This window comes from Adelges cooleyi, unplaced genomic scaffold, assembly GCF_023614345.1.
Source record: "Adelges cooleyi isolate 19-005CV unplaced genomic scaffold, UGA_ACOO_1.1 ACOO_flye_CR_arks_rails_tigmint_CR_PRNA_376, whole genome shotgun sequence".
NCBI lineage: Eukaryota > Metazoa > Arthropoda > Insecta > Hemiptera > Adelgidae > Adelges > Adelges cooleyi.
Genome location: NW_026096053.1, coordinates 2414956 through 2420955, shown reverse-complemented (window position 1 = coordinate 2420955; position 6000 = coordinate 2414956). Strand labels below are relative to the sequence as shown.

The window sequence follows — 6000 nt, the reverse complement described above, 5'->3', positions numbered from 1 at the left end:
ATTACACATTTTTTCAGTTATTAGAAAAACAGTAAAAAAAATATTTAAACCATAACAATGTATTATAAAAATGTTTACTCGTTTAAATTATGGTTCTTAAATATCACTGAAAACAAAAATATTATTCATAATATTTTTGTAACAACACAACAACTCGATCAATGAGCAAATTTTTAAATTAACTAATAGAAACTATCGTTCTGTAACTTGTGTTGCAAACTTTCCTAAATACCGTCCAAATTCCAAAACTATTTGATGAATTGTTAAATTTAAAATTACATTATGAATATATTTTTAAAAAAAATAAATTTGATAGCGTTTATAAAATATTAGTGATTTAAAATGTTTTTTCTAAATCACTTAAAAGTAATAGATAAAAAATGCTGTGTGAAATTAGGACATTAGGTATTACAAAATAATTTAATTAAATACATAAAAATTGGTTGTGCCCGGTTTTTAAATTAAATTCATTGAATAAAGCTGATTTTTAACTAACTTTTTCCCTGCATTTACTTATGCATAATACTTAAACAAGTTAAGAACTTGTTTGAAGTTCAATAAAATCTTAAATTACGCAATACCCTTTTACACGCATACATTTTTTTAATAACTACTTTTGAAAATGCATAACTGGTTTTTATACTTTTTTTTTTAGATTTTAAATCATTGTTGAGTAATTGGTGCGTAAAAGTAAGTATTTTTTGTAAAAAAACTTAATATTTGGTATTACTTTTAAAAAGGCAGAAAGGTCTCCTTAAAAACTAAACGCCGATTAATCGTTGTCTGATATAGTGTAACAACAGAATAATTGAAACATTAAATTTAATCTGTGGTGTAGTGTTGTTATTTTATGTATAATTTGTTTTTATAAAAGTGCAGATACGAAAATATATATTGTAAATTCTATTAGCAATGGTTGTTATCGTACAACTTTTTCTACATGACCCTCATAATATTAACAATAGATTTTGCTATATTTATAATATTAGATAGAGAAATATCAAATTAAGGTTTAAGAAATAATATACTTATAGTTAAACAACAAACACACAAAGTAATTATCAGCATATTTTATATATTATTGATTAAATTATGTGTTTTAACAATTAAAATTACGTACATTAATAAAGAGTTAATTTTATAGAAGACGTCGCGTCGTCCCACACAGCTCTTTTAATGGCAAACTTTATTTTTTCAATACTTTCAAAAAGTTTTAAACAAAAGCTGTTAACTATTTAGCATCGAAATTGTGTCGAGAAAAATATACTTTAAACATTTATATTAAGAATAACACTGTCTGAACTATTTTAGAAAAACTTTAAATTACTGTCCAAAAAGTATATTTTCCAATTTTTAAAGTTCCTGTAAAAATGTTTTTAAAAAAAGTAAGCTTTAGTTTTTTTGTTGTCTGTAAACTATTTGTTTTTTTTTATGAGACACCGGGTAAACTTATAAACCCAACCTTCGAAAAGCAACAAGAATTACTGTAATACGTTAAAAATTATTATCTCCGACCAATCATATATACATTACATGGATGTTAAAAACATCAGAATACAGTGTCAAGGATTATTTTTTTTTATGAGCAATACAGTATAGACTAATGGCTAGTGTATAATATGTTATGTTTGGTACAGAAATAGTATAACAAAATTGACAAATCCATGGTTTTTTCCTGGTAAGTTGTATTATGTAACGTTATATTACAGTTGTTCGGTTTAAACGCCCATCATTTTTTTTTTAATCCCAGCCCCCGCTTGGAGCTAAATGTGCAGTTATATTAAATTGTAATAACTACGTCAAAACCACTGAATAATAAGTATACATACAAATATGAGTATAGTGTGTCCTAATCGCACAAATAATAGTTTTTTCATAAGTGCATAAATTATGATGTTGAAAATAGTACGAGAGACTGTCTTTAACAATAATTAGCGAAAAATCATAAGAACTTTGTAACTCACACCAAAACGAATTATGAAATTGATGAAAAATAAAAACAAGAATAATAATAATCTTATATACTGATTTTGAAATAAACCCCATTATTAATGTTGCAAAGAAAGGTAAAAAAAAAAAACAATTTTACTTTATCTTTTATGTTGTGCAATTATTTTTGTTTGTTTTTATGTATTCAGTAATTATTATTATTATTATTTAGTATTATTACAAAACGATACTGACCAAATCACTACATTTAACAAATTCATTTTATAATGTGGTTCCAACAATAATTTCAATAAAATTCTGGCTATTAATTTGATGTTTCAAAAAGTATTTCACTTAAGTGTCTTCTCATAAAAAAACATGATTTAAATGACGCCTTATCTACTCTTTCCCTTGTTTTTCGATTATGAACATTTGCTGGGCTCGTTGGTATGGAATTATGAAAACGTGCTGATGTGTTATTAAATATAATACATATTTTTAAGGTGAATTATTTTGGTTTTAAATTTGCTGAACACCTAAAAGTACCTATAACATACGAATACGACTTTGTGTACCCATGTATGCCGTGATATGGGTTGTACGTTTGCCCAATTAGTCACTACTTAAATTGTGGTAAAATTAGGTAAAAACTTATTTTTGCCAAAATAAGTCTTTTTTTCCAACCAACAGTATTAAAGAAACAAATATATATGTTTCCACAAATGTTCAGTAGGTATAACTACAATGTACATTTACATTACAAATATAAATGGTATGTATGTTCTCAGACACACGCAGATCCCAAAGTATACAATTTCTGAAAAAAATTTATTTTGCGTATTACCTCTGTGGGTAACTAATTATTATTTTAATTTATTGCAACACTTGTCTGATATAAATATGAATTATTTTTAATGTAAAATTTACCATTGAGAAAATAGACACATAATATTAAGATACATTTTATAGATACAAGAATCTATAATAACTAGGTACCATAAAAAATGCAGTTAAAATGTAATATTTTTTATTGGTTTTATATAATTGTTCTACTAGTTTTGCCATTGACTTAGGAATTAAAAACCATTACATGAACGTAGTAAAAAATATTATCAATAAATAGTGTAAACTTGAATCTATTATTTTTTACTTTGAAAATTACAACGCGAAATATTAGCGGCCAATGTCATAAATCAGTAATTGCATTAGTGCACTTATGTATTAGATTTTTAAATGAAAATTCTAAAACTTGATTAGGTATTTGAATTTTGTTTTATTAGACGTTGTTTTGAAGAGTTAGAGTGGGAATTGTAGCTCGCTAAACTCATTTTCAAAGTGTTCCATAACTCTGTTGTTAACGATTTGAAATGTAATTTTACAAGTTATTATGTTCAAATAATTTACTTATTATGTATATAATTTGTTTGGGCCTTCGCGTTGCCGGTTTTTAGTTTTGGAAATGGACCTTTTACAGGCTACTTCCAATATTATCTGTAGATTTCAGAAGAATATGAAATGAATTAGGTATAATTTGGGTACTGAAAACAGAAAAAGGACCAAACTATAGTTCTGGTTGCATCGACATAAATCATGTTTTCGCTGCATCTTTATGTATTGTTCGGTCCCTTTAGGGTTAAGCCGCTCTACCTGGTTTTCATTATTTACGTGTTTTTTGAATTTTTAGCACTTTCTTTTTCCCGTTTTTTCCTTTTCGAAAAAATCTACCGCAGACACCTTTGGGTGTATAATTTTTCTTCGGTTGCGTAACAGGTATGAACCGTTACGCAGAGCGGCGCGTTACAAAGCAAAATATATTCTGCGTATCTACCTTATACCTACCATTGATTTTCATTTCAATGTTAAATCCACAAACGTGACCTTACCTCTATGAAGTGTCTCAAAATTGTAATTTTCTCAAGCAAATAATAGTTCTAGGATTTTACTTCCTTTTTTTTTTGTATAATAAAACTATTTTTTTGTTTGGACCTTCCAGTGACGGTTGTGACGTTTTTACGAAGCTATTGCGCACTAATAAAAGGATAATGATCCCTATAGGCTATAAGCCTTGAACTCACATATACGTATTACATTAAACATAATATACACTTAACCATATGCCCATGTATTTAATTATAAAGCTATAGACGTCATCGGTACCAAAAAACCTTTATTTTTTAAACTTACTTATATATATATATATATATAAAATTTAACAGTAAACAAATACACAACACCTAGCTTCTAATACATGTTGAATATTGATTTAATTTACACTTGTACTTGCTAGTTACTAATAATAAATATTATGCTAATACATCGACGTCACCACTCACCAGTAATTCAATACAATACATGAACTTATTTTTTAATTGGTTACCCATTTGTTATTGTATTGTCAATAATTTAGCGAATTGACCTAAACATATTTGCTTTCATTTAAAAATCCATACGAGTGAATCAGATATTGAACTCGGTTTTTTCAATGATCATACATTCTTTGCTATAATATATAGCGGTGCTCACAAGGCTAAGTCGCGTTACGGTTAGGTCAAAGACTTCTGATGGCATCATGCTCAGCCATTAGACAGACCGCGCTTCAACAACATTCTATGTGCTGTTAGCAATTGCCAAATCTCAGGCAAATTATGTCATTAAAATCATACTTTTTAAAACATTAAAAATAAATGGATTTAATTATTATTTTAAGTTTCCAGTGTCACACATTATTTTGTTTTTAAATTCAAGACATTGTAATAACATTTGTTTGCTGCATGGGATTACATGACAGCTTTAATTTGTCTGCTACCAATATAAATTATATTATTAAATAATTTCTCAATAAGTACATAGGAAGTGTTAATAAATAAGCTTACACAAAAAAAATCAAATTAGGTCATAATGGCTCGTACAGTAGAAAGTAATACAGTTGACAAAAAATTGAAAACATTTTTCTAAAATCTGGAATATATTTATAAAATTCATACTCTAATGTATTCAAATATAATCAATAAATTATTATCATAATTTCTTTTAAAACTTAGTTCTTCTGGGTTTGACAGAATTTATCGATATAAAATCAAAGGTAAATGCCGACTATTAAAAATAAATTTCTACCTTATAAATAATCACACAGTGTACGTTTTCTTTACTTCTGCCTTCAAGATATTATAACTAGATATTAAAAATATTCCCCTCGTTTTGGGCAGGGAAAGTTTATATATATAAAAAAATTGCAATTAATCTGACAATTTATTTTAATGTATTTTTAATGTTATGAAAGTCAGCAGATCTAAGTAGGAAAACCAAAGGATAAGACATGGTATGGAAGATGAGGTTGTGTTTTTTGTATGGTGTCATAATTTTAAATATAGGAGAGGATTTTTTCAACGTTTACTAATAAGGATAACAAATGCACCATTTCTGAGCGATTAGCGGTATGACGAAGTGCAAAAATTAATCCAGTGGTTATAAAGTAAACATATCTTTAAATTCGAAAACTAAAACCATTTATTTTTAGTTTATTATCACACCTGACAGTAAAATGATCACTTTATATCTAATAATTACAATTCCTAATCTATGATTATCTATTTCTAAATTACCTTAAAAAATATATTTGTAACTAAATAAAACATCGTTTTTAATTCAAATTGTATACAACAAACCAATTGTTTATAATTGTTGTTTTAAAATATGTTTTATGTTCTAATTTATAAAATGTATCCTATAAGTTATAACCAATAGCTGTTTGTTGAAAACGCGTTTTGTATTATTTTATCATAGTTCACTATAACTAAATTCATAATTACAGATTTCCATCTATAGTGTATTTAACAGCTGTTACGTTTTCAATAGATTTAATCTTTTAAATTATGTAGGCATTGCGTTTGGTAATTTTTAACGAAGCGCTTAAACAATATTATAATTACAGTACCGCACGAGAAACAGGTAGTCCGATATAATACAATATTAAGTGAAAATAATTCTCAGTAGGAACCAAAACGCTCATTATTCACCATAATATTATTTAAAACCGCAGTGCTGCATTGTTATAGTCATTGCTGCGACCGC

At 26.7% G+C, this 6000-nt stretch overlaps 1 protein-coding gene across 1 annotated transcript in view; it reads left to right on the top strand.

Moving 5' to 3' along the window:
* The first annotated feature begins 668 nt into the window (after nucleotides 1-668).
* The window catches only part of LOC126840488 (uncharacterized), a 30565-nt gene continuing 25233 nt past the window's right edge, over nucleotides 669-6000 (top strand). The window contains exon 1 of the mRNA XM_050576260.1: nucleotides 669-690. The gene's annotated coding sequence lies outside the window, so the exon portion shown is untranslated. The remainder of the gene's footprint in view (nucleotides 691-6000) is intronic.